The sequence below is a fragment of the Electrona antarctica genome (assembly GCF_951216825.1).
Source record: "Electrona antarctica genome assembly, chromosome: 19".
Taxonomy (NCBI): Eukaryota; Metazoa; Chordata; class Actinopteri; order Myctophiformes; family Myctophidae; genus Electrona; species Electrona antarctica.
In genome coordinates, this window is record NC_136800.1 from 41,415,525 (window position 1) to 41,429,232 (window position 13,708).

At 43.7% G+C, this 13,708-nt stretch overlaps 1 protein-coding gene across 5 annotated transcripts in view; it reads left to right on the forward strand.

Moving 5' to 3' along the window:
• Positions 1-13,708, forward strand: part of LOC306912600 (storkhead-box protein 2-like) — a 112,405-nt gene that overhangs the window by 69,407 nt on the left and 29,290 nt on the right. The window lies entirely within an intron of this gene.

Below are 13,708 nucleotides of genomic sequence, written 5' to 3' on the forward strand. Positions count from 1 at the left end.
TCTGTCTGTCTGTCTGTCTGTCTGTCTGTCTGTCTCACCTCCTCCACTATCCATCCGTCTTGCTGTCCGTCTGTCTGTGGTTTCATTACTTGTCTGTCGTCTGTCTCTGTGTGTGTGTGTGTGTGTGTGTGTGTGTGTGTGTGTGTGTGTGTGTGTGTGTGTGTGTGTGTGTGTGTGTGTGTGTGTGTGTGTGTGTGTGTGTGTGTGTGTGTGTGTGTGTGTGTGTGTGTGTGTGTGTGTGTGTGTGTGTGTGTGCGCGCGCGCGATGGTAGTAGTAGTATAGTAATTGTGTCATTCATAGAAATAGCCTAGCGGCGCTATTAGCCTCGTTATGTTAGCACTATGAAGAGCCTGGTCAGTGCCTGTCTGTCTGTCTGTCTCTCTGCCTGTCTGTCTGTCTATCTGCCTGCCTGTCTGTCTGTCTGTATTGTGAGGCTAGTACCTTTCTATATGATTTCAGGGCCATTCAAAGACAGGTGTTCTTTGCCATATGTTGATTTGTGACGTCACATCATGTGTAATATGCTATTCCTGTTCCATGTCCACACTACTGTTATAGCTTCCTATAACATATACTGTAGGTCAGTGGTTCCCAAGCTGTTTCATGTCAAGGACCCCCAAATTGACACTAAATAGCCCGCGGTCCCCCCATTTGAAAACATATGCCAGGGGCCCCCATAAGAGAAGATTTGTATGGCTCTAGCAGTGATTGGATGGACCCGTTAGGGTCCATTTGGTTGGATATCTGATATGAAAGCAAAGGCTAAGTGATGTCTTTAAAACCCATTCTGGGCGGGAAGAACCCCTTTTGGTGCTTTAAGCATTATGTTATACTTTAGCGATTGAAAATAGCAGATCTACAAGCGAGTGCCGCGCTACGAATATAGAAACATGAGGTTTTTCAGAAAACTGTCAGGAAATAGAAGTTCGTAGAATCGTCCTCATGTCCAAATTGTTTAATCCATGCGTAATGTACTAATGTGTGATTGACAAGTATCGGGTGTATATACCGTCCTGAACCGAATATATTTGATGGCATCATGTTTTACTACTATGTAACGTTCCTCTTTTACCCCGGAGTTGACCGCCGTTTCCTGCGTGCACACGTGTCACATTTTGTAATAATAGTTTTTAAACAAATCAAACGCTCCCTTTTCTCCTGCCCGTGATGTGAACTGCCCCATGGCTGCTCTGCCGTGCAGCAGCGCACACATGAAAACACTACTGGCTCTTAAAGGGATAGTTCAGATTTTTTGAACTTAAGTTTTATGAAATACTTGCCATTAATATAGTGGTTGCAACTGTATTAATTGATTGCCCGAGTCCCATGGTGGGAGTTCTGCTCTGGTTTTGGTCAATATTAAGTAGTTCCGGTCATTTTGTGGGGGGCACTGGGGCCACACAGTAAAAGTAAATGAATCCACAAAACGAACGTAATTTGTATTGTTGACCTATTTCTAAAATATTAGCGCGACTTTCGTTCAACTCTGACCCCTCTATCACATGGAACTATTTTTTGGGCGTAGTGATATGGACACAAAAAACATAGTTCTGTGTGATAGAGGGGTAAAAAAAGAACGGAAGTTGCACAAATATTTTAGAAATGGGTCAACAATACGAATTACGTTAGTTTTGTGGATTAATTTACTTTTACTGCGTGGCCCCCAGTGCCCCCCCACAAAATGACCGGAACTACTTGATATTTCACCAAAACCAGAGCAGAACTCCCACCACAGGACTCGGGCAATCAATGAATACAGTTGCAACCACTATATTAATGGCAAGTATACAACTTAAGTTAAAAAAAATCTGAACTATCCCTTTAAAGCCTTCGTCCTACTCCTCCCGTCCAATGCACGGCTCTGTGGATTCGAACCCACAACCTCGGCGGTGGTGGTGTGCATGGCACTTTAAACCGTTGTGCCACCCCTGAGCGAGCGCCTGCTTTACCTGTTTCTGTATTCATAGACGAATTCAGAAACGGGTCTCATGGTCGCAGCAAACGTATTTCCTGTAGGCGGAGACGACGTTTCTGTGGTGTAAACACGCAGGTCTTCTACTACATTGAATGGTAGAGTGACTCTAAACGTTACTCTAAATGCTTAGTATGAGGTATAAAGTACAGCAGCCTTGTGTTCATACAACAGAAAGATTGGATATTGGGTAAGACTGACGTTATGTATCTTTCAGGACTGCTTCGTCTCAACCATTACTCTATGTGGCTCTGGTCTCAGACACCACTGTGTATTTTTTGACATTCCGTTTCTCTCCAAAGTTGAACGTTGCCACTACTGTTGGAGCAGCCATGTCATCTGGAAATATGTTTGCTGCGACCATGAGACCCGTCTCTGAATTGGTTTATAGCAGTGGTTCTCAAAGTGGGGTCCGGGGACCCCCAGGGGTCCCTGAAGGAGTTCCAGGGGGTCCCCACCTAAATGATAGTTTGGAACCAAATGGACCCTTATGGGTCTGTAACTCAGATAGTGTATAAATGGACCCTAACGGGTCCATTTGGTTCCATTTGTACACTCTCAGAGTTAAATTAACATTGATTTTACAATATAAATTGGGGGTCCCAGAGATAGAAATGCCATTAAATAGGGGTCCGTAGACTAATGCATGTCAAACTGGGGGTCCTTGAAATTAAACGGGTTGAAAATCACTGCTAGATCCGTAAAAGATCTTCTCTTACGGGGGTCCCTGGCATATCTTTTCAAATGGGGGTCCGCGGAGCTAATTAGTGACAATTTGGGGGTCCTTGAGATGAAAAGGTTTTGGGAACCACTGCTCTACAGTTGGTGAAATGGACGGGTCGGGAGGCATACTATGGTCCGACGGAGCATTGGTTCGACATGTGTCCGCACCTCGGACTAGCGCCTGCTCCCGTGCTTGCGGTTATGGTTAGGTTAGGGTTTGAGGTGGGTTGTCGTGTTTCGGACCAATGACTAGTCGGACCAAACACATGCACTCGACGGGTCGGCTGAGCTGTTGTTGGCACTCCATGAGCAACAGTTGTTACGCTGTAGTGGTGTAGAGTCAGGAGGCAGCTGTTCTCACACGACAGCAGAGCACACACACACACACACACACACACACACACACACACACACACACACACACACACACACACACACACACACACAATCACACACACTCCAGTGTTGTTTTTGGCAGCAACATTTGATTTTAGTTTTAGTCATAGTCTTTTGAATAGTTTTCCTTTAGTTTTAGTCACATTTTAGTCACCTGGAATTAGTCGACTAAATGTCATGAGATTTTAGTTGACTAAATCTACGGTTGATTTAGTCGACTAAAATGTATTTTGACGGGCCTTGATGCCGTCGTAATGGCTGATTTTACACTTGCTGAAAATAGCCGATCTACAAGCTCACAACGCGTCGCGCTGCGACGCGTTGTGAGCTTGTAGATCAGCTATTTTCAGCATGCAACCAAGTGTGACTTATACTGGATCTCCTGTCTACTTAGTCCCTTGATAACATTTTACTCTACTTTTTATTTCTTGACGAAATTGTCGATATACTTTAGTCTTAGTTTTAGTCACCATAGCTTAGTTTTCATTTAGTTTCTATTTAGTTTTTTTCAGTGAAAAAAGGTAGTCGACGAACATTTTTCGTCTTAGTTTTAGTCGACGAAAACAACACTGACGCACGCGCACACACACACACACACACACACACACACACACACACACACACACACACACACACACACACACACACACACACACACACACACACACACACACACACACACACACACACACACACACACACACACACAGTTCAATTCAATGGAGCTTTATTGGCATGAGAAAACATATGTTTACATTGCCACAAGCATGTGTCAAATTCAATAAGAACAGTTGAACATGGGGAGTATATAAAGTTGGAGGGGGTACAGCATTTTTGTAAACAGAGCTATGTGCACATTGCATCGTTTTATACATGTTATACAAGGTATGAAGCTTTTTGGAAACATTTTTTCCTCAAGAATATTTAAATAGCATAGTGTTTAAAGGTATAGGAGCTCTGTTTACATGTGAATATTTAAATAGCATAGTGTTTAAAGGTATAGGAGCTCTGTTTACATGTGCAGTAGGTCTACTTGTTACAGCTAGTAGTCCTTAGGGTGGTTGTATTCCATTGGCTAACCTTCTTTTGTCACAACAGTTCAATAAAAAGCAAAGCTTTTGCACACCTACAGGCGACAGGTGCATATAGGAGAGGGGCACGGTGACTGACAATGAAAAAGGAACAAACACCCACACACTGTCTTCAAATGCAGCGAACCAACTTTATTAGGGAAACGGCAACGTTTCGGCATATGCGGCCTTCACCAGGCTATCTTTATCATAGCCATACCATAAAGATAGCCTGGCCGAAACGTTGCTGTTTCCCTATTAACACAATTGGTGCCGGGAAGCCTTCAAAATAGGAGCTCTGGGGTGCCGGAAAGACATGCCCGCTTTTACTCTGAAACCGAGTGCCACGCTACGAGCTTGTAGGTCTGCTATTTTTGAAAAATCGTGAAAATGTGGCACAAATCATTGAATATATATTCTTTCAGGGCCAACGTTTTTAACTAAAATATTTGCTTCTGGGGTCACTGCCTGGAACAACATATTTTCAGATGATGGGTCGGCGGCCAATTACATATATAATCTTGGGGGTCCTTGACATGAAAATGTTTGAGAACGACTGACAGAAACATAGGGTTTTTCAGAAAACTGTCAGGATTTAGAAGACATTTGTAGAATCGTTCCCAGGTCTACATGCGTTAACCCATTTTCGGCGGGAACCCCTTTTGGTGTTAGCATTATGTTATGCTTTAGCTATTGAAAAATAGTAGATCTACAAGCTGCGCGCTACGAGCTTGTAGGTCTGCTATTTTTGAAAAATCGAAGAACGACTGACATAGAAACATAGCTTTTTCAGAAAACTGTCAGGATTTAGAAGACATTTGTAGAATCGTTCCCAGGTCTACATGGGTTAAACAACATTAACGTCACCAACATTGCAGCTGGAAAGCGGTATCTATCTGCAACAACGTTTCCTAAAACTCCACTGTAGACAAGACATGTTACTTCCTGTCAAGAACTTCTTGACTGTGCAGGTGATTGAAGTGAGTTTGGAAGTGCTCACTTTCAATAATGCAGCAACTTCCTGCTGCTTCCTCCTGCACTCATGATGTGCACTTTAGAAACAGGTGGTACGCAGCTGGACCATCAAGTGACCTCCAACGACTCTCCTTTGCGAGTCCATTTGGTTACATTCGTACACTCTCAGAGTTGTGGGTGTTCCTTGAAATTAAAAGGTTTGAGAACCACTGTGCTGTACACTAAATTGAACCATAGCCTTCATTAGTGTCCTTGGTAAAGAGCTGTGAATTAATCCATTTAGAATTGAGGGCGATTCTACAAATGTCTTCTAAATCCTGACCGTTTTCAGAAAATCCCTATGTTTCTATGTCAGTCATTCTCAAACATTTTCATGTCAAGGACCCCCAAAAAGTATCTGTAATTGGCCGCCGACCCCCATCTGAAAATATGTTCTTCCAGGGACTCCCCCAGAAGCAAAGATTTGAGTTAAAACGTTCACAAGATTTGCGCCACAATTTACACGATTTAAAAAACAATAGCAGACCTACAAGCTTGTAGTGTGGCACTTGGTGCCGCGCTAGCTCGGTGGGGCGCCCGCTGGCCTAGCGGCCCAGGCACATGCCACATACAGGCTCTGGCCTGACAGTGCGTTGCGTGTTCGAGTCCCGTTCATGACGACCTTTGCTGCATGTCTCTCGCCCTCTCTCTCTCCCTCTTTCCTGTCCATCTTCACTAAAGGCACAAAAGCCAAATACTAATCTAAAAAAAACTTAAAAAAAACCATACACACACATTTCTTCATTTGGCCGGGGTCCCCCAGGGCTCTGTACTAGGGACTGCTAGTATTTCAACCTACAGCAAATATCTTCGCTGAAAATAGATCGGCTATGTAATGTATACAGCCTGCGTTGTGAACTTGTAGCTCTGCTATGTGTTGTGCGCTTGTAGATCTGCTACCGTACAGGTGTTGTGAGCTTGTAGATCTGCTATCTACCGTATAGGTGTTGTGAGCTTGTAGATCTGCTATGTGCTGTACAGACATTGTGAGCTTGTAGATCTGCTACCGTACAGGCGTTGTGACTGTGAGCTTGTAGATCTTCTATGTGCTGTACAGGTGTTGTGAGCTTGTAGATCTGCTGCCGTACAGGCGTTGTGAGCTTGTAGATCTGCTATGTGCTGTACAGGTGTTGTGAGCTTGTAGATCTGCTATGTGCTGTACAGGTGTTGTGAGCTTGTAGATCTGCTATGTGCTGTACAGGTGTTGTGAACTTCAGTTGTTGTGAGCTTGTAGATCTGCTATGTAGTAGTATGTACTGTACAGGCGTTGTGAACTTCAGTTGTTGTGAGCTTGTAGATCTGCTATCTGCAGTACAGGCATCTCTTTTCTCTGACCGTTGTTCCCTCTTTTCTGAAAAAGCTATGTTTCTACGTCAGTCGTTCTTCGATTTTTCAAAGATAGCAGACCTACAAGCTCATAGCGCGTCACTCGGTGGCACGCTATGAGCTTGTAGATCTGCTATTTTTCAATAGCTAAAGCATAACATAATGCTAACACCAAAAGGGGTTCCCGCCCAAAATGGGTTAAAACCCTGCTGGGGTCATTTTAAATCTCTACTGGGGTGCCCACACTTTCAAAATGACCAGCTCAACAAGATCTGCCCACCGAAAAACACTATATTATCCAATGGCTGAACTTAGTTGTACAATGTACCTGAGGGGGCTTTGGAATAGCGGCATGACATATAAGACTAACACACTTGGAATGGGTGTTGTATTTTCTAAACTGGACCCTCGTCTGGTTCTGACAGACTGGTAGCGTGTGCAGGCTGGGTGGTGTGTGGTTCTGACAGACTGGTAGTGTGTGCAGGCTGGGTGGTGTGTGGTTCTGACAGACTGGTAGCGTGTGCAGGCTGGGTGGTGTGTGGTTCTGACAGACTGGTAGTGTGTGCAGGCTGGGTGGTGTGTGGTTCTGACAGACTGGTAGTGTGTGCAGGCTGGGTGGTGTGTGGTTCTGACAGACTGGTAGTGTGTGCAGGCTGCGTGGTGTGTGGTTCTGACAGACTGGTAGTGTGTGCAGGCTGGGTGGTGTGTGGTTCTGACAGACTGGTAGTGTGTGCAGGCTGGGTGGTGCGTGGTTCTGACAGACAGGTAGTGTGTGCAGGCTGGGTGGTGTGTGGTTCTGACAGACTGGTAGTGTGTGCAGGCTGGGTGGTGCGTGGTTCTGACAGACAGGTAGTGTGTGCAGGCTGGGTGGTGTGTGGTTCTGACAGACTGGTAGTGTGTGCAGGCTGGGTGGTGTGTGGTTCTGACAGACTGGTAGTGTGTGCAGGCTGGGTGGTGTGTGGTTCTGACAGACAGGTAGTGTGTGCAGGCTGGGTGGTGTGTGGTTCTGACAGACTGGTAGTGTGTGCAGGCTGGGTGGTGCGTGGTTCTGACAGACAGGTAGTGTGTGCAGGCTGGGTGGTGTGTGGTTCTGACAGACTGGTAGTGTGTGCAGGCTGGGTGGTGTGTGGTTCTGACAGACTGGTAGTGTGTGCAGGCTGGGTGGTGTGTGGTTCTGACAGACAGGTAGTGTGTGCAGGCTGGGTGGTGTGTGGTTCTGACAGACTGGTAGTGTGTGCAGGCTGGGTGGTGCGTGGTTCTGACAGACAGGTAGTGTGTGCAGGCTGGGTGGTGTGTGGTTCTGACAGACTGGTAGTGTGTGCAGGCTGGGTGGTGCGTGGTTCTGACAGACTGGTAGTGTGTGCAGGCTGGGTGGTGTGTGGTTCTGACAGACTGGTAGTGTGTGCAGGCTGGGTGGTGCGTGGTTCTGACAGACAGGTAGTGTGTGCAGGCTGGGTGGTGTGTGGTTCTGACAGACTGGTAGTGTGTGCAGGCTGGGTGGTGTGTGGTTCTGACAGACTGGTAGTGTGTGCAGGCTGGGTGGTGCGTGGTTCTGACAGACAGGTAGTGTGTGCAGGCTGGGTGGTGTGTGGTTCTGACAGACTGGTAGTGTGTGCAGGCTGGGTGGTGTGTGGTTCTGACAGACTGGTAGCGTGTGCAGGCTGCATGGGTGGTGTGTGGTTCTGACAGACTGGTAGTGTGTGCAGGCTGGGTGGTGTGTGGTTCTGACAGACTGGTAGTGTGTGCAGGCTGGGTGGTGTGTGGTTCTGACAGACTGGTAGTGTGTGCAGGCTGCATGGGTGGTGTGTGATAACCCGGTTGAAGTATTCCTTTGGTACGGCGACTGCGGCGGCGGGCCCGGGAGAACAATAAACGCGACACGAGACAGTATCACGCTAAAGGTTAAAAAAGTTTATTACACAAATAGGAACATATATAGTGCTGGATCATAATGACGTGACAATAAGATATGAGACAAAGTACCGTGACTAATGCAGCAAGGCTGACCTTGCTGGCGCTGAGATGTCTCTCGTAGCCTATCTATAAAGTATGCTACAGTACAGGCAGTACACAATACATATCAAGTACACTGTATCTCAAGTACACAGACTTAGATGTACATGGGCAACTCATAATATAACAATGGGAAATACAGGGGGACGTCTTTTTATTGGGGGGCAGCTGTGGTAGAGCAGGTCGTCCAATGATCCCTGTTTTAAGCATTATGTTATACTTTAGCTATTGAAAAATAGCAGATCTACAAGCATGTAGCGCGCCACCGAGTGGCGCGCGACGAGCTTGTAGGTCTGCTATTTTTGAAAAATCGAAGAACGACTGACATAGAAACATAGCTTTTTCAGAAAACTGTCAGGATGTAGAAGACATTTTTAGAATCTGATCTCAGGTCAAAATCAAGCATGTCATGTGATCTACCTTTGTGATCTACTGGTTGGCCACTAGACTCTACTCTTGGTCAGGCTTTTCTGGAAAAGCAGCGTAAGTCTTGACTTGAGGAAGTCAAGCTAGCTTTCCTCGTAGTTTTAACCAGTTTAGACCTGACACCAGATTCTACACAAATGTCTTTCAAATGTTTCTATGTCAGTTAGTTAGTGGTGCTCAACCATTTTCATGTCAAGGACCCCCAGCATTATCTGTATTTGGCCGCCGACCCCCATCTGAAAATATGTTGTTCCAGCCAGGGATCTTTGCTTCCCCCTGGAAGCAAAGATATTTGAGTTAAAAACGTTTTTTTTTAAAATAGCAGATCTACAAGGTCGTAGCGCGGCACTCGGTGCCGCGCTACGACCTTGTAGATCTGCTATTTTTCAACAGCTAAAGTATAGGTGTTGTGACCCGAGTAGAGACCCGAAACCCTGTTGACCTCAGGATACTGAGGATACGTCCCAGATGTATTTTTAGTTAACATAATGCTTAAAACACCAAAAGGGGTTCTTCTTCCCCGCCCTGAATGGGTTACGTCCCTTGATTCAGTTATTTACATATATTTGACATTCATGTTGTTATCAGACACGCCCCCTTCCTGTATGACCCGCTGTGACCCATTGTAGCCTAGAGTAGGTGTTAAAATGAGACCAGAGGTGTTTTGGAGTGAAATGGCCCTTTAGAATGATTCCTTTCTTCTCCCCCCCCCCCCCCCCCCCCCCCCCACGCCCTCTATTCTGTCTTTGAAAATGGGCTTGTTTGTTTGTTGTTTATATTCTTGTCTTAACTGGAAATTCAGGTTTACACACGCAGTCACGCACACACACACCTGCACGCACACACACACACACACACACACACCAGGGTTGCCAAGTCCCCTTGATTCCCGCCAAAGTTGGCTTGTTTTTCTTCCCAGAGTTGCAGTTTTTTTTCCCGAGTCGCGGGTTGCGTTTTTTTTTGGGCTTGTTTTAAAAAATTCGGTGGCTTGTTTTGAATATCAAACAAGCCAACAGTTCTTTGATGTATAAATACCCATAGGTTTGGGGGGAGTGTGAATCGCATTGAGTCGGTCTGGTGTCTCTACTATGTGTGTGTGAATAAATTACCAAAACATTCATAATTATAAACATGCATAGTATTTATAATGATAAATGCATCAAATATGTATTTATTAGTATTGGCGATATTATTGTGCTTGTTTTTCGAGGGAAGATTTGGCTTATTTATGTCGCTAAGAGTTGGCTTGTTTTGGGTTTGTTTTTGGAGGTGGGTTGGCTTATTTCTCTCACAAGAGTTGTCAACACTGACACACACACACACACACACACACACACACACACACACACACACACACACACACACACACACACACACACACACACACACACACACACTCCTGTCGTTCTGTTCCGATGGAGATGTATCGCCAGCATGTACAAACACAATCCATGAACACAGGATGATAGATCTAGTTAAGTTTACGTCGTAAAAACAACAACAGGTATCATGAAACTTAACGGAAGCTAAATGAGATTATTCCTCTGAGAATATTATGGTGAGGTTTAATATACTCTTTATGTTTTTGCTACAGGAGAGAGACTTTGAGAGAGGTTTAAGTCAAGCTTTGATGATTTTTTTCAAAAAATTGCAGATCTACAACCATTATGTTATACTTTAGCTATTGAAAAATAGCAGATCTTCAAGCTCATAGCGCGGCACTCGGTGCTTAATCTTAATCTTCTGTTCTTACCTCACGCTGGTCACGCTAAAGTCTCTCTAGAAGCGGTAATGTTCCAAATGAGATGCATTACATGCTGAAGTCAGAAATGAAGACGGAACATAATACCAAAATACCATGAAGAGCACCCTAGAACTACAGCAGATCTACAAGCTCGCAGCGCGGCACCGAGTGCCATTTTCCAGACCGACACCAGACCGACTCAATGTGATTCATATTCCCCCTGTGCGTGTGCAATGTGCGTGTGCAATGTGCGTGTGCATGTGCGTGTGCGTGTGCGTGCGTATAAACCTGAATTACCAGTTAAGACAAGAATATAAACAACAAACGGCACAACTGTGTACAAGATTTTGTACACAGTTAGATTTTGTACACTTGTACACACTTTTACTCAAGTACATTTTCAATTCCATACGAAGTAGTTCTAAATTGCAGTATTGGTACTTTTACCTAAGTAAAACAATTGAGTACTTTTTTCCACCACTGTACATCAGATATAACAGATTATGAGCTGTGGTCATAAAAATCTAGTCCAAACTGGTTCTCATTGTGTCCATAAAGCTGTGAGACACATGGTGGGTGAAAAGGCAAGCCTGACTAGATTAACACATTTTTGGCGGGAACCCCTGTTGGTGTTTTAAGCATCATGTTATGCTTTAGCTATTGAAAAATAGCAGATCTACAAGCTCGTAGCGCGGCACCGAGTGGCGCGCTACGAGCTTGTAGATCTGCTATTTTTGAAAAATCGAAGAACCACTGACATAGAAACATAGCTTTTTCAGAAAACTGTCAGGATGTAGAAGACATTTTTAGAATCTGATCTCAGGTCAGAATGGGTTAAAACTTAACACAGTATTACTGAATTAAATAAAGAATAACAACACGTCTCTATCACAGGACATAATGCAGTCAAATAATCAGCATTACATTTTGATTATTTGATTGATTGATTGAATATTTTATAGACTTACTGATTGATTGATTGAATATTTTATAGACTTACTGATTGATTGATTGAATATTTTATAGACTTACTGATTGATTGATTGAATATTTTATAGACTTACTGATTGATTGATTGAATATTTTATAGACTTACTGATTGATTGATTGAATATTTTATAGACTTACTGATTGATTGATTGAATATTTTATAGACTTACTGATTGAATGATTGAATATTTTATAGACTTACTGATTGATTGATTGCATATTTTATAGACTTACTGATTGATTGATTGAATATTTTATAGACTTACTGATTGATTGATTGAATATTTTATAGACTTACTGATTGATTGATTGAATATTTTATAGACTTACTGATTGATTGATTGAATATTTTATAGACTTACTGATTGATTGATTGAATATTTTATAGACTTACTGATTGATTGATTGAATATTTTATAGACTTACTGATTGATTGATTGAATATTTTATAGACTTACTGATTGATTGAATGAATACTTTATAGACAGAAGTATGAACAGCATGAGGTGCCGTCAGACATTTGAGATAAAAGGATAACACAAAATAAATCCCGGGGACTTGTTTCCATTGTGGTCCTGGCTATATATGTATTCCATTCATCAACATATAGCATGCATTGTTTTAATGTAGGGGACGACGTCAGCTGGGCATTCCACACTTTGGTGGCAGCGCAGCAGAAATAATGTTATTCTGTTTTTTGTTACTGTTAAATTTGTGTGTGTGTGTGTGTGTGTGTGTGTGTGTGTGTGTGTGTGTGTGTGTGTGTGTGTGTGTGTGTGTGTGTGTGTGTGTGTGTGTGTGTGTGTGTGTGTGTGTGTGTGTGTGTGTGTGTGTGTGTGTGTGTGTGTGTGTGTGTGTGTGTCACTGTGTGTGTGTGTGTGTCACTGTGTGTGTGTGTGTGTCACTGTGTGTGTGTGTGTGTGTGTGTGTGTGTGTGTGGGGGTGGAGGCTACTCGTATGACCACCAGCATTTGGATATGGGCTGTCAGTCAGTGTTGTTTTTGGCAGCAAATTTAGATTTTAGTTTTAGTCATAGTCTCTTGAATAGTTTTCATTTAGTTTTAGTCACATTTTAGTCACCTTGAATGTCTAGTTTTAGTCGACTAAATATCATAAGATTTTAGTCGAATAAATCTACAGTTGATTTAGTCGACTAAAATGTATTTTGGCGGGCCGTGATGCCGTTGTGATGACTGGTTTTACACTTGCTGCAAATAGATCGTCTATTTGCAGCATGCAACTAATTGTAAAATGACTATACTGGATCTCTTGTCCACTAGTCCCTTCCTGACATTTTAAGTGTGCTTTCGCCTTTATTTTATATTTTCTCTGGAGGGACAGACTGAGGTTGACAGGCTGACAGGAAATGGGGAGAGAGTTTGGGGGATGACATGCAGTGAAGGCCGTCGGGATCGGGAGTCGAACCCGCGGCACACTGCCAGGCTGGATTACCAGCCAAGGTGCCTGGACCGCTGAGCCACGGCCCAGGCCCTTCCTAACATTTTAGTCTAGTTTTTATGTTGATAAAATTGACAGTATAGTTACTAGTTAGTCTTAGTTTTAGTCATCATAGCTTTAGTTTTCATTTAGTTTTCGTCAGTGAAAAAAGGTAGTCAACGAACATTCTGTGTGGATGTATGGGCTGTCAATCAGATAGGACTTTTCTGTGTGGATGTATGGGCTCAGCCCATACATCCACACAGCCCATTGGGCTGTCAATCAGATAGGACTTTTATGTGTGGATGTATGGGCTGTCAATCAGATAGGACTTTTCTGTGTGGATGTATACGGGCTGTCAATTAGCTAGGACTTTTCTGTTTGGATGTATGAGCTGTCAATCAGATAGGACTTTTCTTTTTGGATGTATGAGCTGTCAATCAGATATGACTTTTCTGTGTGGATGTATGGGCTGTCGATCAAATAGGACTTTTCTGTTTGGATGTATGGGCTGTCAATCAAATAGGACTTTTCTGTGTGGATGTATGGGCTGTCAATCAGATAGGACTTTTCTGTGTGGATGTATACGGGCTGTC